This window comes from Pleurodeles waltl, chromosome 9, assembly GCF_031143425.1.
Source record: "Pleurodeles waltl isolate 20211129_DDA chromosome 9, aPleWal1.hap1.20221129, whole genome shotgun sequence".
Classification (NCBI taxonomy): Eukaryota; Metazoa; Chordata; class Amphibia; order Caudata; family Salamandridae; genus Pleurodeles; species Pleurodeles waltl.
The window spans coordinates 1162461310-1162487889 of record NC_090448.1 but is presented as its reverse complement, the minus strand read 5'-3'; the positions used below and the strand labels follow the sequence as shown (position 1 = coordinate 1162487889).

General features: G+C 49.3%; 1 long non-coding RNA gene across 1 annotated transcript in view; it reads right to left on the bottom strand.

Annotated features, from left to right (window-relative positions):
* Positions 1 to 423: 423 nt before the first annotated feature.
* Positions 424 to 26580, bottom strand: part of LOC138258797 (uncharacterized) — a 234438-nt gene continuing 208281 nt past the window's right edge. Inside the window, exon 3 of the long non-coding RNA XR_011198579.1 lies at positions 424 to 457. This is a non-coding gene — a long non-coding RNA (uncharacterized lncRNA). The remainder of the gene's footprint in view (positions 458 to 26580) is intronic.

Sequence of the window (26580 nt, the reverse complement as noted above, 5' to 3'; positions counted from 1 at the left end):
TAGATTAATCTAACTACTCAAATTAAGCTAAAAGAAATATTAATTATCTCTCAGAAAATACGGGAAAGTGCAGCATAGCAGAAACCTCAGTGGAAGTTCTGCTGTAAAGAGGTGTCATGTAGCATAAACCCACACAAAGGGATACAGAGTAGGGAAGCCAATACCCCTCCAAGTCTCAAGAGGTATCTGCTATCCTTAGGGGCTAAAAATAATCTGCCCTCGTCTAACTAATTGAATACCAATTAAACCTACAGAACATTTGAGAAGGCTGCATCATCAACACCAGCACATTTCCATCTTCCTTGCACAGCTGAAGTTGGCAACTCCCATCAAGTTCTCATCCCATGAATCGAACATCAGGACGACCTTGAGCGTCTCTCAGTGTCTGGTACACTTTGCTTCTCAGTTCATTAGTGCTCCTTTGTCCTTGCCAAAATATCCTCCGGTATCTCACTATCTCAAATACAAAAAATACGTATCATTAACGTATACACTCATACGGATGCACCTGCAAATAAAGAATTTTACAACAAGAGCAAAACTCCATGTTGAATATTAGATACATGAAATCAACATTTTAGGCCTTTAGTTAAGCTAACTCAATATGGTATTTCAATGCACATTCGAAATACATGATTATAAGTGGATCTTACAATTATGAATGAAAACCAGAATTATATATGAAATATGAGTAGATGCAACATAATATCATAATTAGAATGGACAACTATAACTGTGCATATGTGTTACAATTCAGCATGTTAAATTCAAACATCAGAACACACATGTACTACTTTTCCACTATGAACGCACCTGCAGTAGTACAATTTAGATGCTCCACTTTACATTAGTAATGTTAAGGCACACAATATAGGTATTGTCGATCACATGGTGATGTCATTCCCTTGACACATGATGGTGCAACCAAAATGATGCGATCCCAATGTGCTATAGTGAGAAGTCAGTAATGTGGGAGTGCACATTGTGATGGAAGATACCAAATCCTCTTGCTGACAGTTTGGTGTAAATAATCAGTTGGTACTTCTCAACTAGTTGGTGACAATCTGTGTGCCTGTTTGGATTTGTCTTCATCCTGAAAGTGTGTGCATTGCCATAGAACTTCAAAAGATGTGTGTGCCATTCAATTTTGAATGTGTGCTCGGTTTTAATTAACTGTTGCAGTGCGAGCAAACTAGCTTGCTACTTTTGTGTGTTTATGCCTCCATTTTCCTAAGGAACCGCCCATGTTCCTGCAATTGCAAAGGTGAGGCAGTGAACCACCCAGAAACTGCGTTTGTCTGCACCATGAAGTAATAATTTCTCAGAAGTGTACTAATGCATTCTACCCAAAACGTGAGCAGCCTGTTGATGGAAGATTCATTACATGTCATGATAGGTGTAATGTGGCTGAACCACTCGCACAGCAACTAGCAATCACAAAAGCATATATGCATGGACAGTGCAGTGAATTGCTTATCTGCCATGCCCACCAACCCCACAGCCTATTTATTAACCCTTTCACACAGGGCCAGACTAGGAACCCAAAGCAGCCCTGGCAACTTTGTCTGACCAGCCCCCGGGTGGGGGGAGGGGTGCAAGGGCAAAGCACTGCTGCTTTTGTTACTGGGGGCTGATATTGCCGCACTGCTGCAAAACTGACCCAGAATAATAAAACCACCCCTGTTAAAAACAGCCCCCACCCTTCCAGCCTTCTGATGCCCGCTATGGCCAGTCTGGCCCTGCTTTCATGTCACTTCCCACATAATCCGCTGATACAGCAATTAAGAGTTTGTGTGCACAAGGGTATGTCAAACTATCCTCCCTCTCCCAGTGGCATACTCCCTTCACTCTGGGAGACTACCATGACAAGACATTACATTCATTCCCAAGCATATAAACATCAAACAGCCAAATAAAAAGGGAAAGACTCCTGTTCACTCATTTGGCATCATGGCACTTACACCATAATACCACATAATCTTGACCATGTCGATTGATGAGGATTCTGTCGAAGTTGGTAATTGGATTGGGTACACTGGAGAACAATCTGAGGTGACTCAGTCGGTACAGTCAGTTTAATTGCCTGGGATGAAACAACTGAATTATCCCTCAAGCTACTGGGTGCGCTACTCAAGTCTGGAAAAATTACTCTGGAGGCTCACCCAAACAACCATGCAACCACCCCCTTTGCATCATCATCACAGACATCTCCACCTTTGATGATTCGCCTCTCCTCAGCAAGGGCGGCACCATAGTTCTTCTTGTAAAACATTGTAATCTACACTACTGGATCTCAGAATGCGCCAACAGTGTAGTTCCCCTCTGGAAACCCGCATGACACCAATTAAGCAAGACACCTAGATCGTTCACATCAGACCTACAAGACTCCAAATGCTCCTGAAGACGACTGGAATGAAAATGGAGGAGCAGCAAATCAACCAAAGACCGCAAAGCCTACAAAAATGGAATCACTGTGCACCACCAGAACATCAGATCCGCTAAGAAAGCCGCCATTCAAGAATGCCTCAGCACCAGAGCTCACAACAGCAAGGAGCTCTTAAGCATCGTCAAAGAGTTCACGAAACACGGGACAGATACCTCAGTCTTCCTCCCTCTCAGGACCTCTGCGACGACCTCGCCACCTTCTTCCACTGGAAAATCCAGGACATTTACGAAGGCTTCAAGAACCAAAATGTGCCCACTCTGCCCACTAACACCACCACGGACCCAGCGCTGCACCAGATCTTGAACTCTTGGTCCCCCATCACCACAGAGGAAACCTGGAAACTCATGAACACCATCCACTCAGGAGCACCCTCAGGTCCGTGCCCACATCACATTTTCATCCTGGTCAGCGCCACCATAGCACCAGAGCTCTGCCAGACTATCAACAGATCCTTTGAGACTGCCACCTTCCCATCCAGCTGGAAGCACACTGAGATCAACCCACTACTCAAGAAACCTACCACCGACCCAAGGGAGCTGAAGAACTACGGACCCATCTCTCTGCTCCCTTTCCCAGCCAAAGTAATGGAAAAGGCTGTCAACTAGCAACTCACCGAACTCCTCGAGACACACCAGATCCTAGACCCATCCCAATCTGGATTCAGGAGCAACCACAGTACCGAAACAGCACTCCTAGCAGCCATGGATAACATACGCACCATACTGGACAACGGAGACACAGCCGCACTCATCCTCCTCGACCTCTCTGCCGCATTTGACACCGTCTTCCACTCCATCCTCTGCGCTAGACTCCATGATGCTGGCATCCACGATGAAGCACTGAAATGGATCAGATCCTTCCTCACCGGAACAATATAGAGTGTCAGACTACCACCGTTCACATGGAGAACAAGGAAACGTGCTCAGGAGTACCCCAAAGATACTCACTCAGCCCAACATTATGGCCCCACTCACCAAAATAATCAGACAACACGCCCTAAACATTGTTTCCTATGCCGATGATACCCAACAGATCCTCTCCCTGACCGACGACCCAGCAAAGGCCAAGAGAAATTTCCACAATGGAATGAGAGCAGTCGCCACCTGGATTGAAGCCAGCTGCCTCAAACTTAACTCGGACATGACAGAGATCCTCGTAATCGGCTCCTCCCCCTCCACCTGGAATGACTCCTGGTGGCCTACCTCCCTAGGAAACGCCCCCGCTCCCACTGACCACGCACCCAATCTGGGCATCATCCTAAACTCCTCTCTGTCCATGACCCACTAAGTCAATGCCATCTCATCGTCATGTTCCACACCCTTCACCTTCTTCGAAAGATGTTCAAGTGGATCCTGACCAAGATGAGGAGGACAGTCACCCACACACCCATCAGTAGCAAACTGGACTACGGCAACACACTCTATGCTGGCATCACAAAGAAACTGAAATCAAGACTACAAAGAATCAAACTGGGACAAGTTTCTGGCCTTTTCGCTAACAGAAGGTGAACAAATTTTACCGACACGCTGTGAGATTCCCTTGACCACAGACAGGATTATATATATGAGAATATATATCACAAGGAGCCCAGAAGCTTTCATTGAAGAAAACCTCGGTCCACAGGTAGATCGTCTTCGGGACGATGTATCACACTGGCAGAAAATTCCGATATCTCTAATGGGTTGCGCTGCCCTATTTAGAGTGATGACCCTCCGTCGACTATTGTATGTCCCCCAAAATACTCCATATCAAGTGCCCATAGATTTATTTAACAAAATCAACAGTGAACTGAGTATCATCCTATGGGGTGAGGGTAGCTCATGCATAGCCCTTAACAAGCTTCAGAGAGGAGTCTTCGAAGGGGGATTGGCAATACCAGATATCCGGGCATACTATTGGGCATCCCAGTTGGCCCCGTGGCCGAATGGGTGTTTGCTGACAGTGAAGAACCAGCGTACAGAATAGATAGAACCAAAATAGGAGAATGTGGATATCCTGCAATCCTATATACTAGGAAAAGAGCGGCTGGTCTTCCCCCCCATACATTAGCCACGGTCTGAGCATGGAGAGAGGCAACCAAATGATTAGGATGGAAGGACACACTGACAAAGGCAACCCCACTCCGGACTAGCGACCAACTGAACGAGTCAAGTAAACTAGTAGGTTTTGATAGATGGGGACTCATTGGTTTTGAGCGGCTGGGAGATGTATGGAGGAACGTGAGGTTTATGAAGAGCTGTATACTGAGTTCTTCATGGCAGACTCGGAGAGATATAGATATATACAGTTAAGACATACACGCAGATGACACATAAAGGAGGGGAAATCACTCCCAGATGCGTCCCTTTAGAAGACAAATTGCTGTTTCGAGCCACTCCCAGGCAAGGCAAAGTGAGTGATCTATAAAAAGATATTGAATAATACCCCAGATCCCTGGCACACACTTCAGGAGGCCTGGGAAAAAGACATAGGCCCTATAAAAGATGATGACTGGCAGGAAGCCCTGCAGAGCCCTCAGGAGGTGGCAATCCGAGCCCGGTTCCACCTTATACAACTTAGACTTTTGCATAGCTCATACTATTCCAGATCCCTCTTACACCGCATGGGCTGTAGTGACTCTAATTTGTGCAGCAGGGGCTGTGGCTTAGTGGGGCACTTTCTTTCACACTTTGTGGAGTTGCTCAATCATTCAATGTTTCTGGCCCCAAGTAGTAATGGTGATGACCCGAGTAATGGGCCTAGCGGTGCCGCTAGAAGCCAGTTGGCTTATCCTAAATATCACAGGAGAGGAAAATTGGCCCAGACACCAATAGATAAGGTTGAGATTGCCGGCGGGGGTGGCCAAAAGAGATGTAGCCAAAGTATGGTTTGCTCCAGCTGAAGTTCACTCTCATGCTGCAGCTTGAGCCTCTATATTTCCATTTGATGCCTTTGGGTATCCCGCCTGCCCTCTGGGGTCAGACCTCTAAAGGAAATAATACTACATGCCCTGGACTGCGCCTTCCTAGTAGCTGATCCTGGTTATCCACCAGCTCATCCTGCAGGTTGTCCTCCTCTCCCTCCACAACAACATGCTCTCCCTCTGCTGGCCCACCAGCCTCCTTTACTGCCAACCAGGCCCCCAGCACCTTTTGCATCTCCTCCTTTATGCTGAGACCTTTAATAGGACACTTGAGTTCATTACAGAACTTTTTGAACTGAGGCACCAAATAGGTTTCCAACCTCTCCTGCTCAAATACCACATTTGCAGCAATTGCTGATGGCCCCACAGATTAAGGCATGCTTGTAGAAATGGCTCAAAAGTTGTAAAGTTCAAGCCGGCAAGAGAAATCCAAAAAGGAAAAAAAAACAGTATGTGGTTGCGTAATGGTCTGCAATAAGACAACAGTGTACACCAATTACTGTATGTCAAGTTCAAATACGAAGTCCTATCCTTCTCGCTAATCACCAGCGCTAGAAATGGGGACTCCAGTTGGCAGTTAGTTTACACCCTGTCCAAGTAGGGACCCTCACTCGAGTTAGGGTAAGGGAGCCACAAATCTAAGATAACCCCTGCTCACCCCTTTGGTAGCTTGGCACGAGCAGTCAGGCTTATCTCAGAGGCAATGTGTAAAGTATTTTTATACACACACAATAACACTGTGAAAACACTACAAAAATACTCCACACCAGTTTAGAAAAATAGGCAATATTTATCCAAATAAAATAAGACCAATATGACACAAAATCCAACATACACAATCAAATATATCACTTTTTGAAGGTTTAAATGAGTGGTAATCCTTGGGAATCAATGGTGATATCCTTTTAACACACAGTACCTGAGATGCATCAAAAACAAAGACAATGCAGGCCGCAAGAAAGGTGATGTGTTGGAAAGGCAGAGTGATACATCCGTTCCTTACTGTGCAGGGAAGGTGATGTGTCAGTTCCTTACTGGCAGGGGTGGTGATGTGCGAATTCTCTCCTCGCTGGAGAGACGAAGCGTCAGTTATGTACTGGCAGGGGAGGCAATACATCCGTTCCGTACTGGCAGGGGAGGTGATGCATCAGTTCTCTCCCCACAGGTGAGATGATGCGTTGGTTTCCAGTCACCCAGCATTGGTTCCCCACTGCGGTGCGGGGTCTATGCGAAATCACTCCCAGGGATGATGTGTAAAAAATCCAGATGCACGGTGATGATAGAGCTGTGGTGAAACAGGTGCTGTGTCGATCCTACAAGCGCTGCATTAATTCTTCCACCGCAAGGCAGACGCTGCATCCATTCTTTAGCCACTAGGCAGGCTCTAATTCGATTCTTCTGCCGAAAGCCAGGCGATGCATCAATTTTCAGCTGCAGTGTTACAATGCGTCAATTATCTTCCTCAGGATACAATTTTCCACTTCGAAGGGCCCACGGACTGTATTTGGCACCACTTGGCAAGTCAGGACTCTCAGCAGAAGAGTCCAGGCACTGTCAGATGAAGTATTTGATGTCCCTGAGACTTCTTAACAGGAGGCAAGCTCAGTTCAAGCCCTTGAAAAATCTTGGAAAGCAGGATGTAGAAAGCAAAGACCAGTCCTTTCACTCCCAGAACAAAAGCAGCAGGCCAGCACAACACAGCAACAGGCAGAGTGGCAGTTACTCCTACAACATCCAGCTCTTCTTCCTGACAGGATGTCCTCAGACTAGAAGTGTTCTAAAGTTGTGGTCTCAGAGGCCCAACACAATCATTTCTGCCTTTGAAGTAGGCAAACTTCAATGGCAAGTCTTTGTAGGGTACAAGACCCTGCCTTTCCTGCCTTTCCTGCCCTGGCCCGACGCATTCCAGGGGGATGGTGACTGCTTTGTGTAAGAACAGGCACAGCCCTATTCAGGTGCAAGTGTCACCTCCTCCCACCACTCTAGCACAGAAAGGCTGATCAGGATATGCAGAACACACCTCAGTTCCCTTTGTTTAACTGTCTAGCGTAAATTCACAAACAGCACAATTGTCATCTTGACTCTGACGTGTATTCCACAGACAGGCAGAGGCACAGACTTGTTAAGCAAGAAAATGGTCACTTTCTAAAAGTGGCATTTTCAAACTTACAATTTAAAAACCAACTTCACCAAAAGATGTATTTTAAATTGTGCGTTCAGAGACCATAAACTCCTTATCTTTATCTGCTTCCAATGGGAAATTACACTTAAAAGATATGTCATGGCAATCCCTATATTAATCTGTGTCATCCATTAGCAAAAACCAAATTTAGCAGTAGTTCACTATCAGGACAAATAAAACACACCAGTACATGTCCTACTGTTTAAATACTCTGCACCCTGCCCATGGGGCTGCCTTGGGCCTACCTTAGGATTGACTTGCATGTATTAAAAAGGAAGGTGTGTGGCTGAGGTGCTTGGCTGGGTTCTTCCTACCCTGGCCATATGTGCAGGACGGGGGCATAGGGAAGAGGTCAATGGTGGATAGGAACAGTTTTTTAGGGACATTGGGGTGGGAAGAGGGAGAAGGAATGGGAGTGGAGAATGAGGGAGTGGTTGTTGGAGGTGTCTGTCTGCTGCTTTTAGGTGCAGGTGCATGGGCTGTATGCTGTTGTGAGGTGGATGGCTGTTGGGTGTCTGAGTGCTTGCGTTTGTGTATTCTAGGAGGGGGGCAGACACAGTGGTAGAAGACACAGGGGACATGTGCATGGCTGTTGTGGAGGTGTATGCCAGTGAGGTGTGTGTCCTGCTTGGTGTGGTGATGCTGGTAGTGGATGATGATGAGGTGCATGCAGGTGTGAATGTGGACGTAACTGGGTGGGAGGTGGAGGAGGAGGAGGAGGGGGAGACAGTGGAAATAGTGGATGTTGGTGTGTTTGTGTGAGTGCCTGTGGGATGAAGTGTGGTGCTTGTGTTTGCCTGTGACACTCTTGGGTGTTGTCTTGTGTGCATGCGTGTCTGTATGTGTGCTTGGGAGAGGTTGGGGTTGAGGGGAATTGGACTGGGCAGTGGATTTTGGAGGGGGGACGGTAGGAACAGGGACAATGGCTGCCATCAGAGAGGAGGCCAGAGCCTGAATCGATCTCTGTTGGGCCACCAATCTATTGTGAATGCCCTACAGGAATGCATTAGATTGTAGCATCTAGGCTGCCAGCCCCTGGATGGCATTCACAATGGTTGACTGCCCTACAGAGATGGATCTCAGGAATTCAATAGCCTCCTCACTCAGGCAGTAGGGCTGACTGGGGCAGGGCATGAGCTGCCTGGGGCGAAAGAGATGCCCACCCTCTTGGGTGAGCGAGAACAGGCAATTCGCTGAGGGGCCGCTGGGAGGGCGGTGCTGGTACAGGGGGTGGCGGCTGTACCTGTAGCTGGGGTGGTCACAGAAGTGTCCACCACCATGAGGGAGCTTCCATCGGAGGAGGTATCTGTGTCAGAACTGTCCCCTCCAGTCTCTGTCGTGGTGCTCCCCTCACCCTCCATCCCACTGGTGCCCTCACCCTCGGTGGACGCTGCCTCCTGGGTCCTGTGGGATGCAGCTTCCTCCATTGCTGGTGCCTCTACTTCTCCGCCAGATGATGCTTGTGCACATAAGGACAAGATGACAAAACAAAAAAGGGGAGAAAGAGACAATGGATATACTTGGTCAATGGCTGCACCAACACCTCCGTTGGCGTACACAGTACCCTCACACACAGGGAACAGCCCTACGTAATATGCATTGCACTACCAGAGAAATAGTTAGTGGCCAAGGCATGGGGAGAGGTACACACCGTCAAATGCAGCACACCTGGGACACAATCACAGAGCTGTGAGCCCAATTTGAGCCTGACCTGATATCTGCAATCCGTCACCCCACTGGGATCCCCCCTCTTGTGCAAGTACTATCTGCACTCCATTTCCTGGCAACTGGCTCTTTCCAAGTGACAGTGGGCTTGACAGTAGGAATTTCACAGCCAATGTTCTCAATAGTGCAGACAAGAGTATTGTCTGCCCTGATAAAACACATGGGCAGCTACATTGTTTTCCCCCAGGTTGAAGATTTGGCCACAGTGAATGCCGAGTTCTATACAATGGGACATATCCCCAACATAATTGGGGCGAATGATGAAACACATATTGCATTTGCCCCTCCCCCCACCAGAATAAACAGGTGTTCAGGAATCGGAAGAGTTTCCACTCTATGAATGTACAGATGGTGTGACGTGCAGACCAGTACGTCTCCCACGTGAATGCTAAGTATCCTGGGTCAGTGCATGATGCCTTTGTTCTGAGGAATAGCAGCATCCCAAATGTGATGGGACAACTACAGAGGCACAGGGTGTGGCTAATAGGTGAGCCCTGGTTCCCACCCAGTATATGTTGGTGTATGGGTATGGTGTGGGCCATATGGGATAGTGTGTGGCTGAATGTTGTCCCTCAAAATTTGCAGGTGACTCTGGTTACCCCAACCTATCATGGCCGCTGACCCCTGTGAGGAATGCCAGGAGAAGGGCGGAAGAACATTATAATGAGGCACATGGGCGAACCAGAAGGGTAATTGAAAGGACCTTTGGCCTCCTGAAGGCCAGGTTCTGGTGCCTCCATCTAACAGGTGGATCACTGCCCTACTCACCAAAGAAGGTCTGCCAGATAGTGGTGGCATGCTGCATGTTGCATAACCTGGCCCTCCGACGCCATGTCCCATTCCTGCAAGAGGAGGAGGCTGGAGATGCCCATGTGCCAGAGGATGAATAGGTGGCCTCCTGGCAGCAGAAGTGGAAGGCTGTGGACAGTGAGGATGAGGAGGAAGAGGATGAGGATGAGGACAACAGAACATCTGTGATCTGACAATACTTCCAATGACACACAGGTAGGACAGTGTTACTTCACATTTCAATGATTTTTTTTTTAATTTGAGTGGCAATAGCATGCTGATTTTTCCATTTCTATGCCCACTTACTGTTCCCTCTGGCAATTCATTTTGCAGATGTTGGTGACCTCACCTATACTCCTGGTGTGATCACTGCAGCCAGCTACAGGTCATTAATCTATGCTCATTTTCTGTACAGTTGATTTGCAATGTTTGTACCTGTTTCAATTAATATATATTTGATATACATGACATACTCCAAACTTGTTTTTTTTCCAAGGGTGTTTATTGAAGCACTAAAATATGGAGGGGCAAGTGCAATGGGATGAGGTGATGAGGAAGAAAGTCCAAGATATTGTTCTAGCCTGTTTGTAGCACAGGTGCATTGTCCAAGGGTACATAGGAAGGTGAGCAATGGCAGTTCAAGGTGGACAGGGTGACTGGGTGGGAAACAAGGGTGACAATCAGGAGAGTCTAATTTCCTGGTGGGGGTCATGGCAAGTGTCTCTGGCTTCTGTCTGGATCGCAGGGAACGTTTGTGGGGTGGTTCACCTTCTGCAGGTGGAGGGGTGCTGGTGGCCTGTGAGTCCTGTGGCAGGGCCTCCTGGCCACTAGCTGCAGCAGAAGTGGAAGGCTGTTTAGATGCCTGGCTAGTGGCAGGGGCCCGCTTGTGTGAGATTGCCTCCCTCATAATATTGGCCATGTCTGCCACCACCCATGCTATGGAGATTTGGGTCTTGTTGATGGCCTGCAAGTCCTCCCTGATCCCCTGGTACTGTCCCTCCTGCAGCCACCTGTTCTCCTGCACGTTGTCCAAGATATGGCCCAGCATGTCCTGGGAATGTTGGTAGGCTCCCAGGATCTCTGCAAATGCGTCCTGTAGAGTCAGTTCCCTGGGCCTGTCCTCCCCCGGGAACAGCACACCTCCTGGTTTCCCTGTTGGCCTGTGCCTCTGTCCCCTGAACCATGTGCGCACTGCCACTGACCCAGGTCCCTGATTGTCTTGGGTATGAGGTGTGGCCTGGGGTCCCTGTAGAGGTGGACCCACTGCTGATTGACGTGTCCTGGGGACAGAGGTGTGGGTACGCTGAGTGGGTGCTGTGGTGGTGTTTACTGATGCGGGAGGCTCTGTGGTGGTGTGTGATTGGGCCTGGGTAACCGGCTGTCCAGTGGCCCCTGATGGGCCAGGTAGGTCATCTAGATCCTGAAGACCAGAGTTGCTGTCATCACTGTGGGCCTCTTCAATTGGGGGACTGGATATTGCTGGCACCTCCTCTCCGGTGACATTCGCTCGGGTACCTGTGGGGATGTAAATAATGTATTATGCTTTCTGTGTCTGACATATTGTGGCTTGCCCTCTTTGGTTGGATTTGCCCTGGCAACTTTCACTGGTGTACATTGGTGTATGGTGGGATAGTTAATTCCCTATAGTGTGCATGCTTTAGTGATGAGTGTTCATGCAGGGCTGTGAGTGGTGTCCATGCATTGGTAGAGCATGCAGGGCTTGGCATTGGGATGAGTGAGATGTGATGGTGGGGTGTGTGGGAGGTGGTGAGTGAGGGTGAGGGTGGGGGTGTGTGATGGCATGCAGGTAGAGAGGTAGTAGTAGTAGAGAGTTGACTTACCCGAGTCCAGTCCTCCTCCGACTCCGGCCAGGCCCTAGGGATGCAGTATTGCAAGACTTGCTCCTCCCATGCTGTAAATTGTGAGGGAGGAGGTGGGGGTCCACCGCCAGTCCTCTAGATAGCGAGCTGGTGTCTTTCTGCAATGGAATGTACCTTCCCCCGTAGGTCGTTCCACCTCTTCCTGATGTCATCCCTAGTTCTTGGGTGCTGTCCCACGGCGTTGACCCTGTCCACGATTCTCTGCCGTAGCTCCATCTTCCTAGCTATCGATATCTGCTGCATCTGTGCTCCAAATAACTGTGGCTCTACCCTGATAATTTCCTCCACAATGACCCTTAGCTCCTCCTCTGTGAAAACGGGGGTGTCTTTGTAGTGCCATGGGTGTTGTGCAAGGTGTGTTGGTGGGGGTGTGTTGGGTAATGTGTTAGGGTGTGTGATGTGGGGTGCATGAGTGGTGTATAGGTGTGTGGCTCTAGTTGTGTCAGTGATCTTGATGTCTCTCTGCTGTCAATGGTTTGAAATGGTAGAGGGTTGTGGGTAATGTGGGTATGTGTTTTATAGTGGTGTGGGTGTGGTATGTGTATTGGTATCAGGTGTGTGTTGTTTGAATTGTCCAATGTGGTGTTCTTTTGTTTGTGTGTGCCGATTTTGAGCGCGATGGTATGTACTGCCAATGGTTCAGTGCCGTTGAATGTCCGCTGTGGTGATTCGTGGGTCATAATGTGATGGGCATTGTTCTGCTGGCATAATGGTGTGGGTTTTGATACCGCCAGTTTATCACTGACCTTTGGTCTGGCGGATTTGTGTATGTGGCTGAATACTGATGGAGTGGTGTATGTGTGTTAATATGGTGAACGGATATCCGTGGCGGCGGCGGTAAGTTGGTGGCAGTCAGCGTGGTGGTAAGTGGGATTTACCGCCAATGTCATAATGAAAGCCTAGATGCCTTGATATGGGATGAGTGTGTGGTTTGAAATATATCTGTTGCGAATGAACATTGAGTGAATATTGAAAAATACCTGTCCCTATGTTTTAGTCCATTCCTTGGTTGTGTGAGTGGTTGTGCCAGTACTTGTTGGTGTGTTGTGTTATTTTCCCAGTAGGTAGTAATATTTAAACCTAGATTCCATAGGAAAAATGATTTTTGTTTTTCCAATAACTTTGGCGCCATTTGACAAATCTTCACAAATTTTTTTAAATGAGTACAGCACTCATGGGGGCGGACCTAGCCATCGAAGATGGTGACAGCGTGACTGCAGAGCTCCAAATTGGACCCCCAGAGATCCTGAAGCAACTACTACACAGGCCGGCTCTGTGACCTGAGTATAGGTGCCTGAAGACCGACGGGGCACAGCACAACATTTGGGGCTGCCGGTGGTCTCCTCCAGGTGAGGAAAGCAAAGGAGACGGCTGAGGAGGGATCGCAGTCAGAGCAGCCAACATGGCAGCCCAGCTATGAAGCTCCGGTGCCCCGGTGGAGTCGCAGTGACAGACAGCACAGTGCCTGTGACCAGGCCTGCTCACCAGGAGGTCCGCGAGCAGGGAGGGAGTGGATGCAAGAACCCTGCCGGGCCACCCTCGGAACAGCTGCAGGTGAGGAGGGGCCACATGGCATGGAGGGCCCGAACAGACATAGGGGCTGAGGGATTGTCCTCACAATAAGATTTAGGGGATCAAATGAGTAGGACTCCCACCCCAAAGGATATGGCTGCTGGGCCTAGGGGAGGGGCCCCATGAAGGAGCTGTTGCGGCGCTGCCCACCTTTCCCTGGCCTGGAACTGGCCAGATGTAAAATTTGCGGTGCACTGCTGCGCTCCGTTGGTGGGTGAGGAGGGAACAGAGCATCCGCATGGTGCTAGGATCTGCAGTGCAGTGCCTTGGTACCTAAACACGGGGACAACTGAGCAAATCCCACCCCCCATGAATGAGTTAACACTGGCAGGTGGCCAACGTGCCGGGGTGACCCGTGAACAATGAGGCCTGCTAACTGTGTGAGAGCAGTACAACACAAAAGGCACACAGGAACCCGGTACTCAGATGTGCTTATCTTGGGCAGACCATTGCTGTGCTGCCTGGGGGAGTGCCCCCTGACACGGACCTCTTCCTTCTCCCAACTTGTGTGGCCAGTGGCCACATCATTCTGGCTACTCGTAACAGCTAGCAACATACGAGGACTGGGGCACTTGGGTGCCCCTGAGCCCTTGGGCTGCATCTTACCAGGCTGCCACGCCAGACACCATGAATCCCAGTCACCCACGTGGCAGAGGGTAACCAACTTTGGTATTTGGTGAAATAAAGCCCTTGGTTAGAGGGCCTACGTGGGGGCCCGCGCTCACAGCGAGGATGAGTGTGCGATTTTGGAGCGGCAGGGGGGCAAGGATCACAGCCTGGTAAGGAGGGGAAGGGATACAAGTGACTTGTTTCCCAAGCAAGGGGGTGAGCAGCATGTTTTGGACAGTCAGACAGGTGGTGCAGGAGGGGACATTAGGGGGGATGATGCGGCAAAGGACCCTTTGGTGCCCATTTCCAAGAAGTGGCCCACCATGTTAGAGTGGAGTGCTAGCGACAGTGAGGGTGAGAGTGAGGTGGACAGGTGGAGGGTCCGGGAGGGCATTGACTCCTCCCCTCCCCCCAAATGTAAGTTCCCTGTGCACGTTTACGGTGAGCCGGCGGTGGGGAGGGAAGGCAAGGGACTCAGGGGTTTTTTGGGAAGCCAAGTATGTCGTGGGTATCCTCAGGGTTGGGGAGGATTTCAGGCCGTCTGGCGGGCGTTTTGCAAGGGGCGGTGCTCAACCCGGCACATCAGACCTTTGTTGGCAGGAAGAGGGGGATATTGGACGTGGTGAGCCAGACGAGCAGTGTGTGGCTCTGACACCCTGGCGGGAAGAGAAGGCGGAGCCCAGGGCGGCTGGCTGGAGATCATCATTGGAATCACCAGCAAGGAGGAAATGGGCTGCGGATGCTCCCAAGGGGCGGTGTGGAGGTATGGGTTTTGCGCCCGCCGGTGTCGCTGTCCCTAGGGAGCAGCGTCCAGGCCCGTCAGGTATACGGAGGGGTCTATGTGCGCAGTATTCGGAAGCTGCCTTGAGTGGTGAGTGGCAGCAGCTCAGGAGCTCTGCAGCGGGGTTGCAGGGGCCAGTCACATTTGGTGACGAGGAGTGAGAGTTGGATTTTGAGGAGCGCATTATAGAGGAGGGGGAGCTGTTAGAGGAAGGGGAGGAAGAGGAGTGGTGGGCGGACAGCAAGGGTGGGGGGTGACTGCTAATTTTGTTGCCAAGTCGTTACAAGGGGCACTGCAGGTGCAGCCATGGCGTTTGAAGGAGCCCAGCTGGGGAGGCAGAAGGCACAGGTAAGGAATCAGGTCAGCATGGACATAGGGTGTCAGTAGCCGTGGAGGCAAAAGAGGAAGTGGGGATGGGGGAAGCGTGATTGGTGAAAGGTGTTTATGTGTTGGATGCGGGGTGGCGACAGACAGCGGGGTGACATCTATTGAATCCGTAAAAGGGGACAAAGGGGCTCAGGTGACGGTAGTGGGGGTAGGGTCAGGTGACAGCGGTTCACAGACAGACGGTGACACTAAACAAGGGGATAAGTTGGAGCAGCCATCTTAAAAACAGGCGAGGTTTCCGTACATGGGCACTGCTAAGCCTTTGGGTGCGCATCTGATGCAGTCAACTAAAGAGAAAATTTGGAAAGGGGAATATGTGGAGGTTTTGAAACTGCTGCACAAGGAGGTGCGGGTGAAAGAGGGCTCCAAGGAAGAGGAGTTTGAGCTCGCTAAGCGGCCAAAAGTGCCCATTAATATTGAAAATTGGACAATGGCATTTTTGATCTTCGAAAGCATCTATTCCAAGCGTTTTCTCGTGTGGTCCGTAGCACTTTTTAAGTATATGGATATAATTCAGAAGGCACAAATCAACTACGGTGGTATGTGTGGCAGCAGTACGAAGAGGAGCTTAGGGCGAGAATGACAGCAGATCCAGAGGTTAAGTGGGGGGAAATAGATGTGGATCTGTGGCAACACATCATGGGCCCGGCAAAATTTGGTAAGACAATATTTACGGCCAGTGGGCTGCCCATTACTTACCGGCCCTTTTGGGAGCGCCCCACCCAAGGGGTGGGGGTCGGGAGAGCTAGTCAGTCAAGTTCAGGCACAGCAGGGAACGGGCGATCGGGAGCATGTTGGGACTACAACAAAAGGATCTGCACTTGGGAATATTGTAAGTTTCGGCATGAGTGCTCGAAGTGTTCGGGCGGCACCCTCTTATACACTGTTCCGGGCAACAAGACCCCACAGGAGCAGGGGCAGGGGCAAGGATCTTGGGCTGGGCAGCAATCAGAAACGAGTGGTCGAGACGGACAGAGGTTTAGACAGGGCCCTTTTGGAAAGGGCGCATGCTTCGGTTAAGGTGGACAGATTGGCTTTTTGGTTGCAGGCTTATCACAGACCTTCGGACACGGGCTTGCTGATATGGGGATTTTCGCAGGGGTTCCGGCTGGGCTACACGGGTCCCCGGGTGTGGCAGTGGGCTGAGAATCTTCGTTCGGTGAGGGGAAAAGAGATGCTAGTGAGCAACAAATTGGAGAAGGAAGTGTTGGAAGGTCGCATGGCTGGCCCTTTCTTACATTGGCCGGTGCAGAACCTTATCTTGTCCCCTATTGGTGTGGTTCCCAAGCGGAAAAAAGGGCAATATAGTTTGATTCACCATTTGTCATGGCCAGAGGGCGCCTCTGTTAACAATTTTATCCCGGAGGAGAACACAAGGGTGTCCTATGCGTCGGTTGCCGTGGCCATTGACATGGTGGAAGCTTTGGGGCCCGGAGCGCTGATGGCAAAGACAGACATCAAGTCGGCCTTTCGTTTGCTCCCTGTGCACCCAGGTGATTTGGAGTTGCTGGGAATTCAATTTTGTGGGTGCTGGTATGTGGACAAGGCGCTTCCCATGGGTTGCTCTAGTTCTTGTGCCCTGTTCGAATGTTTCAGTACGTGCCTGCAATGGATTTTCACAGCAGCGTCTGGCCATGTCCACGTAACGCATTATCTTGATGACTTCTTTTTTGCAGCGCCAGCGGATTCTCCACGGTGTGCGGAAGTGTTACAGAAACTTCAAGAAGTCATGGGGGACCTTGGTGTGCCCTTGGCCCCCAAAAAGACAGTTGGGCCCTGTAGGGCACTGTCATTTCTGGGAATTGAGTTGGACACGGTGACAGCGACGGCGCGACTGCTGGATGATAAGAGGGTGGACATGATCCAGAAGATTCTTCAGATGTTGAGCAAAAGTAAAGTAACAGTGAGGGAGGTGCAGGTATTGCTGGGTCACCTGAACTTTGCATGCCGAGTGGTGTGGGCAGGGAGGTTGTTTTGTCGACGGCTGGCTTTGGCTTTAGCAGGGAAGTCCTTGCCCCATCATCATGTATGCCTCAAGGCTGGGGTACGGGAGGACCTTCATATGTGGAACACGTTCCTGGAGTCTTTTAATGGAATTCCGCTGAAGGCCTGGCAGGGAGGTGAATGGGATGTTCAGATATTTTCTGACGCGGGTGGGTTGACTTGCTTTGGCATCTATTGGCAGGGCAGGTGGTGTGCGGAGGAGTGGCCATTTAAGTGGAAGAATGGAGGGCCTAGCATAGCCTTTTTGGAGCTTTTCCCCTTGGTAGTAGCGGTGTGCCTGTGGGGGAGCACATTGCGACACAAGAAGGTATTGTTTAGAGTGGACAATATGGCAGTGGTCCACTTGGTAAACAGGCAGTCAGCAAGGGAGGACCAGGTTCTTCAGTGGCTTTGGGCTTTTGTGCTGCAGTATTTGAAAAATTATATTTTGTTTTGGGTACGTCATGTGCCAGGAGTGAACAATGAAATTGCGGATGCTTTGTCTCCTTCACAGTGGGACAGATTCCATGGGTTAGTCAGGGGCACAGAGTTGTGCAGGACGGCGATGCCAGAAGCTCTATGGAATATAGGCACTCGAGGATGCTTCGATTGGTAATGAATTCGCTGGCGCCAGCTACGCAACGGGCATATGCGAAGGCGTGGGAGGAGTTTAGACAATCTGGAGCACGTAAGAGAGTAAGACCCAACGATACAGTAGAGGATGTGGTGCAGTTTATTATAGCATTGATAGACAAAGGGCAGTCCAGGGTCACTGTATCAGGTAAGCTAGCGGTGTTGGGTTTCATGGGCAAGCTCTTCTGGGGATACCAGCCATTGGTGTGTGAACTAGGGCAGCGGATTTTGGAAGGTTGGTGAGGGAAGGGGGCAGTAAGGGTCGTCTTCAGTGCCTGGTGTCGTTGCGCTGTTGAAGGGCTTGTCCGGTAGCATGAAAGATGTTTTCTTTAATGAGGGAGAGGCTCGCCTTTTTCAGACCCTCATGTCCTGGTTGTTTGACAGCGCTTTTAGGGTGTCTGAATTGCTGGGTTTGGTGCAGAAGCCAGGTATTTGTTGGAAGGAAATACAGTGGGGAGGTCGGGGTAGCCTTGCGAGTCAACAGCTCAAAAATAGATCAGAGGGGTTCAGGGACGGTTGTATTTCTCAGGCGGTATCCAGTTGCTTCGATCTGCCCTTTAAATTTGGGGCTTAAGTGGATGAAACTAACTAGTGATCTGTCGGGTGCGGTATTTCTGCATAGTGAATGGAGCAGGGCCACCTCAGCCCAGTTATTGGCAGTGATGCGTAAGAAGCTGGCGGCGTTCGGGCATCACCCGCGTCAATTTGGAACCCACTCCTTTAGGATTGGGGTGGCTATAAAAGCAGGCAGAAGGGTTGGAGCAGGGAGGAGCTCATGTCCCTGGGGAGGTGGAAGTCGGATTGTTTCAGGAGATATGTGTTGTGGCAGGTCCAGAGGCGGCTTACATTGGGATCTGGGTCCTCCGCCATTCATTCTAAAATGGGCTCAGCGCCAAGCACGACGGACGGCCATAGGGGAAAACTTAGGGTTGGATATAGAGCAGTATCATGTGCAGTGGATTAGCAAGGGCGGTATGAGGTGGGAGGAGCTCTTGCCATGTTTGCAGGGATCTCGTAGCGGGGGTTACTGTCCTGATGTTGTGTGTTTGCATTTGGGAGAGCACAATTTGGTGGTCAAAACTGGATTGGATCTTATGAAGGTTATGAAGAGGGATTTGTAGGTCATTTTGTCGCAGTGGAGCAGTTGCCATGTTCTTTTTACAGGGTTTGTCTCGCGGCAGGTGTGGAGAGGGGCGAAGAAACTGGGGGCCATTGAGAGGGCCAGGCGTAAGCTTAATAAAGAAATTAAAAGTTTCTGTTTAGATAAGGGCATGACATATATGGAACATAAAGATTTGCGATTTGAGGATGTCGAATTTTTTTTGAGATGATGGGCTCCATTTATCCTTTATGGGTATGGAACTTTACCTTTTGCAGTTGAAGGACACATTGAGGATGATGTTACGGGAGACCTAGATGGGGGGGGAGGGGGCAGAAAAAGGCCAGGGTTGGCTTTTTCTGGTGGCGGAGGCGAGGAGAGTTTGCAGGTACCGAAATACGTGCGGATGTTGAAGATGGCAGGACAATTTTAGGTAGTGGGGGGGAAACAGCAGCAGGTCGTGACGGGCAGGAAGGAAGCTTGACAATAGCATTCAGGAGGAGAACAAGCGGGGCTAATAAGGAAATAGGTAAAACAGGGTTGTAGAGAGGGAAGGCAGGATAAGCAACGGTGTCGTAGTGTTGTTCCCCTCCTCCCCAATGGAGTCCCGGGGGGGATTCGTCGAAGAATGAAGTTTTCCCCCCCGGGGTCTTTGGGGAGGGTGGTATGGCCCACAACGGGCGTTGGGCTATTTTGGGCTGTTTTTTGGGCGGTGGGTGGGTGGTATATATGGGGCCATGTTGTGTGGACGGCCACCATTTTGTCAACTGATGACACGGTGGCCAGTCCGTTTTTTGGGTGATGTTTTATCTCCCTCCCACCCTCCCTATGGGCTAGCCAGGATTTCCCCCATTTTTATGTTTGGATTTATGAACGGGGCGCTCGAGTCGGAACAGGTGACACAAAAAGGTTTGTGTATATAGTTGGTGTCACTTGGAACAAGTGCTGGCGGAGGCGAGGAGAGTTTGCAGGTACCAAAACATGTAAGGATGTTGAAGATGGCAGGACAATATTAGGTAGTGGGGGGGAAACAGCAGCAGGTCGTGATGGGCAGGAAGGAAGCTTGACATTAGCGTTCAGGAGGAGAACAAGCGGGCTAATAGGGAAATAGGTAAAACAGGAGTGGAGAGACGGAAGGCTGGATAAGGCTACAGGGAGGGGAGAGGACGGGGTAGGAGAGGGGGGAGGATAATTTGGTTAGGTGTTTTCGATGTCTAGTGAGGTTTTAGTTTTGTAAGGCAAAGGCCAAAGAATTATGTTTGTAGGTGCACCTGTTCCAATAAAGTAGTCTTTTCCACACAGCAAGGGTGTCGTGGTGTCATTCCCTCCTCCCCAATATCCAGGAATATTATTTACCTGTAGCTGAAAATCATGTTTGTACCTTATGACAATTGTGCAGGTAATTTAAGCCTTACTGATTCATTGCACTTTGGTATCCTCATGGTTCCTTCAGTTGTCAGTGGCACAGCGGTCAGTAGCTCAGCAGGTGCAGTGGCATCTTGGTCCAGGGGTCCCCTGAACCCTTATTATGGCAGTATTTTCCTACCAAACTGTGGCAGTTGGTGGTCCTTGTCCCTTTCTTGCATGAGGACCCATGACATCCTTGCTGCATCACTGCTTGTACTTCCCCCCCTTGTGTCTGACTGTAGTCAAGAGCCCTGAACTGCTTGCTCAATACATATTCAGTCCAGGAGTCTGCGTCAGTAGTTGGGCGTTCTCCGACTATCACTCTTTCATATGAGGTGTATAAACACACAATGGTCCCTGAAGGAATTATTCTACAAAAAAAAATCTGATTATTTGCAATCAGTGGCATTGTCAGGATCCAACCACTTAAATGTATGTAGTTATTTGCAAAGATATTTAGGGCCTCATTACAAGTCTGGCGGTCCTAAGACTGCCAGACTCACGGTGGCAGTCCGACAGCCACATTATGACTGCGGCAAAAAGCTCCAGGGTCCGACTGCCGGCACCGCCACTTTTTTGCTAGTTGATGGCCTGGCGTGGCCGGTGGTCTTAATCCGCAAGGGCAGTGCTGCAAGCAGCGCTGCCCTGGGGATTATGACTCCGAAGTCCGCCAGCTTTTGTATGGCGGTTCCACCACCATGCAAAAGCTGGCTGAAACAGGGCGGGGGCTCCATGGGAATTACAGGCAGTGAAACGCTCAACGGGTGCTTTCACACCCGATGCACCGCAACATTGCCGCCGCCTCGATTATGAGCCAGCGTCAATGTTGTGGGTAGTTTTGCGCTGGGCCAGTGGGCGGAAACTCTGTTTCTGACCTCTGGCCCAGTGGGAAACTCATAATAGGGCCGGCAGGCATAAGACCGAACGGGCGGACTTCAGACCTAACAAGTGTATTAGTTATTTATACTTTATCAATCATCTGAACTGCACAATGAGTTGTATTCAAAGCATAAACAAATAATATTTAGCTCTTCATGGCATTTTTTCTGACAAAACAGTTTTTGTACAGCAGACAATGTACCATGGGTAACCTAGAGGACACAACACAACTGACCCAGTAAACACCAAAGTCACTAAACAACGTAGTGGTGACAGTGGTCAGCATTAGAAATTCACTCAACCAGTCCAGGAAAAAGTCCTTTGTAATTAATACTCAATAGACTCCTAGTTAGTTTCCATTTAGTCGATTTACGTCAACGTTTCGGTCTCTGCCACAGCCTTTAGTACATGAGACCATCTTCAGGGCAAAGGTCCACATGTATGGGCTTTCATCGCAGAGCAGTGCAGCACGCCACCTCGCTATGCTGCCCTACGTCAAAGGGCAGGAATGCGTCATATCTATGCAACACGGCGCGTCCCTGCCCTTTCCCACTGCGCCGGCGCCGTTTTGGCAGCATAACACCAATGCAGGCACCCGTGCACCACAAAAGCGACCCAACGGCGGCGCAAGGGGCTCATAAATATGTCTGAAAGTGTTCATAAACCGGAATTCAAAGATCCAATAATACAGGACACGTTTAGCGGTGCCAGTCTGTTTCTAATTGTAGCTAATACAACTCGTAGTTGCAGCCAAACGTAAGTATACTCAATCGAGGCAGCAGCGAATACTTGAACCCTCAGCTTAGGCATGAACCATCACGGCTGAGACTACCCCCTCCCACCCCCAGGGTTGGGCACTCCAGGCGTTTCTTCAGAAGGCCGCTGTCTTCCGGTTCAGCCACGTGTGCGCCCTTGTGCATTCTCTACGTGGTGATTATACCTGTATAATTATGCGGCAGCGGGGCGCACCGCAGTCTATTGCAAGACATGCAGTAAGATGCATAAACATACGCAGCCGCCGCCGATTGGCATCAAATGATGCCTAATAGCGCCAAGACTCGGACAGCCTTCTGTCCTGAAATACCTTATATAGCACAGCTGCCGTAAATATGATGAAGCCTGATTTGTTGGGCAGCGTGATGGGAATATTACTTTGGACAGAAAGTAATTGTGCAGCCCTGGCCACCGGCGGAGCTTCGATCAATAGGCTATTTTTCGAACACGTCTTCCCGCCCCGCATTCGGTCACCCCCGCCGGCACCTCAGCATCATCCGGCCACCGGAACCAGACCGCACCTGAACTTTGTCCTCGGAGAAAATTGGTTTTTCCTTTTCAATTTCTGGAGCTTTTTTCAGGGGATCTGACAAGTGCGCCCGTGAAGAAACTTTAACAGCACAATATCCTTTGTGCGCGCTTTCCCCAGCCAGCTTTCCCATTATGGCGGGGGGCGCGAACAAAGTTGGGGTCGCCCTTTGCGCCCAGAGCCTCCTCCGCTGAATGAGCACGGGCTGAGCGCTGCGAAATTGAGGGCAGAAGCGCTTGGCGAATGCGAACAATGCAGTCTCTGAACAAATATAATTTCTCCACAATGCGCCGAGGACAGGGACCCATTCGTGCCGCCGCCGCGTTCTGCCTGGTTCCATTTAGAGAGGAACTGCGCCGGGAAAATTAATTTTTCTAGCAGCCGCAAGGCACTCGGGGACAGCTGCTGAGGGGGCCTCTTTGGGAGAGGTGGGTGGGGGGATTAAAAACTCGCGCAGAAGGAAACTTCAAGTAAAGTGTCTCTTTTTTTGTCTCCATGGAAGTGCTCCTGTCTGAAAACTGCCACTTTCCAAACAGGTTCCACAAAGTTACTCATTGGGGAACCTTTGTGTCACATCCGGTCCTTCTTGGAATGATATGGCCGGTGCTGTAAATGGGCGGGTGCTGTCCGGTACTGAGTTCCCGCTCTTCTTTAATTTGAAAGGAGAGTTCCCGCACTTCTCACCATGGCTGCAATACTTTTAATGGGAGAGCACCAGTACTTCTCAGAAGCAAATAGGTGCTCTATCTAAATAGTGAATACCTTCACTTCTTTATTTCCAGTTAAAGCACTACACAATCGTACACATCGGGGGACCTTCGCATCACATCCTTTCAAAGGTAGGGCTCTTGAAGCGCAAAGAAGCGGGTGCTAAAAAGCGCTGCTTCTGGATTTGCCCTTTGTAGCCGTGCAGGATGCTCGCGCACAGCTAAGCAACGCAGTGCTCAGGTGGTGATGGAGTTGTAGTGGAAGGGTTCTCAGTCACGTCAATACAAGCGCTATGAACTATTGAAAAGGGCGCCTGATGAGTTCATTAAACTTAGGAGACATCTGCCCCCCTGCGTTGATCTTACCTTCTTCCAACTGTGCCTGTAACTTCTGACAGGCGCGTCCATCCATGATGCTTGACAGAATCTGGCGTTGCACCTGGAGTGCCGCATGGATGCTGGTACCCATCACGCTGGGCTGAATCCATGAAGCCTGCATAACTCCAGATATCTGTAGAAAGGCAAGAGCTGTTGGGGTGAACATTGTCTCTAGGAATCCGACGAGGCTGTCGGAATCCATGATCCTTGCCAGAAACTAACATAGCGGCAAGAATCCGAAGCTGCTGTGAAGCACACTACAGCAGTACTTTGGCCCAGGCAGTACTTCGGGAAGATTTAAGAGCCCCTAGCGCCTCCTTGCGCCACATTAGCGTATTTTTTTTTACTCTAATGTGGCCCAACGAGGCCAAAATCACTGCGCCAAATTTACAAAGTGGCGCAATGCACGCTTTGCACCACTTTGTAACCCTTTGGCCTACATTATGCCTGCGCAAAGGGGACGTTCCTCCGTTAGGGGGAGCCCAAAAAATGGCACAAAGAAATCTAAGAGATTTCTTCGCGTCATTTTTCTGGCACTAGAGCAGGCGTTAAAAGGAGGCACACCATTGTTTACAATGGGCCCCAATGGGCTTTGCTGGATTAGCGTCAACATTTTTTTACGCAAATCCTACAAAGCTCGCAACTAGCGGTGAAAATTGTGACGCTAGTTCTATTACTACTGCCACGGTGCGCCGTATCTTTGATACGGCGCACACACAACGGTGTTAGAGGGGTGCTAAGGAGCACAATGAAAGTGGCGCTGCACCCAGTGCACCACTGCTTTCCTTAAATCAGGCCCTAAGTTCCTAAAATAATTAGTGCCAGGGTCCTTGTCAGGCCACTGCAGCTTGCACCATTCATTGCCCCTGCCAGCGCCATCAGTGCCAGTCTCAACACAACCACTAACCATCAGACTCCTACTAGTGTGGCAATTCAGAATGTTGCAGGCCCCCAAAGCTTTAAGAATGGCTTGGGTGGCAGGCATTAGCCACTTTTAATGCCCATTGAATTAATAAGTAACTGTTGCTGTGCTCATATCTAAACCAGACAAAGAGAGCATCATAATCACGTGAAATGGAAATCTGTCATTTAGCATTACATTTTAGTCCTAAACAACAGATTTCAATTTCACATAATTATGCTTAATTGTTTTAAAAAATGCATAATTATGCAAAAGCAAATTCTGCAAGATCCTCAAACACCTAAAAATAATCATATATGTTTTTCGACATATGCTTAGTTTGTCGTTACCTAACATGCATAGGTATGTATAGAGTCTCCACTTGTACGTGTGCACAACAGTTGTTACCAAATATTGCTTTCAACACCAGAAGTCTCTTTAAAAAAATGTAAATACGCAGCTGCAAGTTTACTACTCAGCACTGATGCAGATTTTTGACTGGACTGCATAACAGTTTTCAGGGTCATGTCTAGAAACCTGTGCTAATTTAGCTTTCCGGGTGCACTCCTGGAAAGGTTTTGTGAATTCCATTGTTGCATGAGAAATTATGTATATTTTGGCTTACAAATAAAAAACTGTATAGATGCAAATGCACTTTCCAGTTTTTTTTAGCGCCATAAGAAAAATTATTTTTCCCATGCAAAGACAACACCTTTTAGGCCTTCTCTCCTTTGGGTGTACTCTTTCCGTTGACAGGAGTAAATCTCTGGCAAGTTCCTTAGTGCGCATGTCTTCGGAAATGGTTGGTGAGTATCCAGGGCTGGCTTTACCACTAGTGGTGCCTGCTGCAACAATAATTTTTGGTGCCACCTCTATCCCCCCATGGCCTCCTCCATGGATTCCCTCACTATTACCTGGGAAAGGTGCCCCTCAGTTCTCCAAAGCCCCTCTCTCACATACATTCCATCTGTTTTAGAGTGCCTGTAAAGAATGGCTTTACTAATCCACTCAGCTCTCTCTATAAAATACAGATCTGTTCTTTGCAACAGGCATATTAACCCTTTGTGCTACTTTATGGCGAGTCAAAACTGCCACTAGACAAACTAGCAGGAAAATTAATCACAAGAGTTATCTTGACATTTTTACTGCTGCTTGAAAGCAGGACACACAAGGAACTCCGCAACAGGTGCTTTTAAATCATAAGTTATTGCTAAACACACCGCCCCCTTTGAGGTCAGCACCCCTCCTCCAGGTCACACTGCCCTAATGCCGGCCCTGTGAGTACCAACAATTGTTGAAGTTTTTGCATGGAGGAAAACATCCAGGACATGTTCATTCTCCACCTACTGGAGTAGATGTACTCACGCAACATTCAAATGTACAAAGAGTAGACCAAGTGGCTGCCCTGCAATTTCACCATTGAAACACTGTAGATCACACCCAAAGATGTAGACATCCCCCTTGTGGATCTGCCATGAACCTCAAAGGGCGCCTAATAACCCATTGCTCTCTAAGCCAAAGGTGCTAGTAATCCATCTAAGTGAGGCTACTGATGGTTTTTCATCCCTCATAGCTTGTCCAAAGTCAACAAATAATGAGTCAGTTCCTCTAATGTAGGACACTCTCTCAAGAACTATGACAAAATCCCTTCTCACATCCAACTTGTGAAGCACGATCTCGTCCTCTAATCAGTATGGGGAAAGAACCACAGCAAAATCACTTCTTGAACTTTATGAAAAGGGGAGTTCACTTTTGGCACACAAAGTGGATCTTGGTGAAGAACAATTCTATCCTCAAAAACTTTACAGAAAGGATGTTTACATGATAGCAAGCCCAGCTCCCCAAACCTTCTTGCTGAGGTGGTTGCCAGAAAGAAACAAGCGTTTGCAATGCAATGGGTCTCGTGTTTGCTCGTTTTAGAGCTATTAGCATTGTACATTCCTAACTGGACTTTTCTTGTTACATAAATTGAAAATGAAAAGTGAAACAGTTGACATAAGCGAGCCGATTCAAAGTG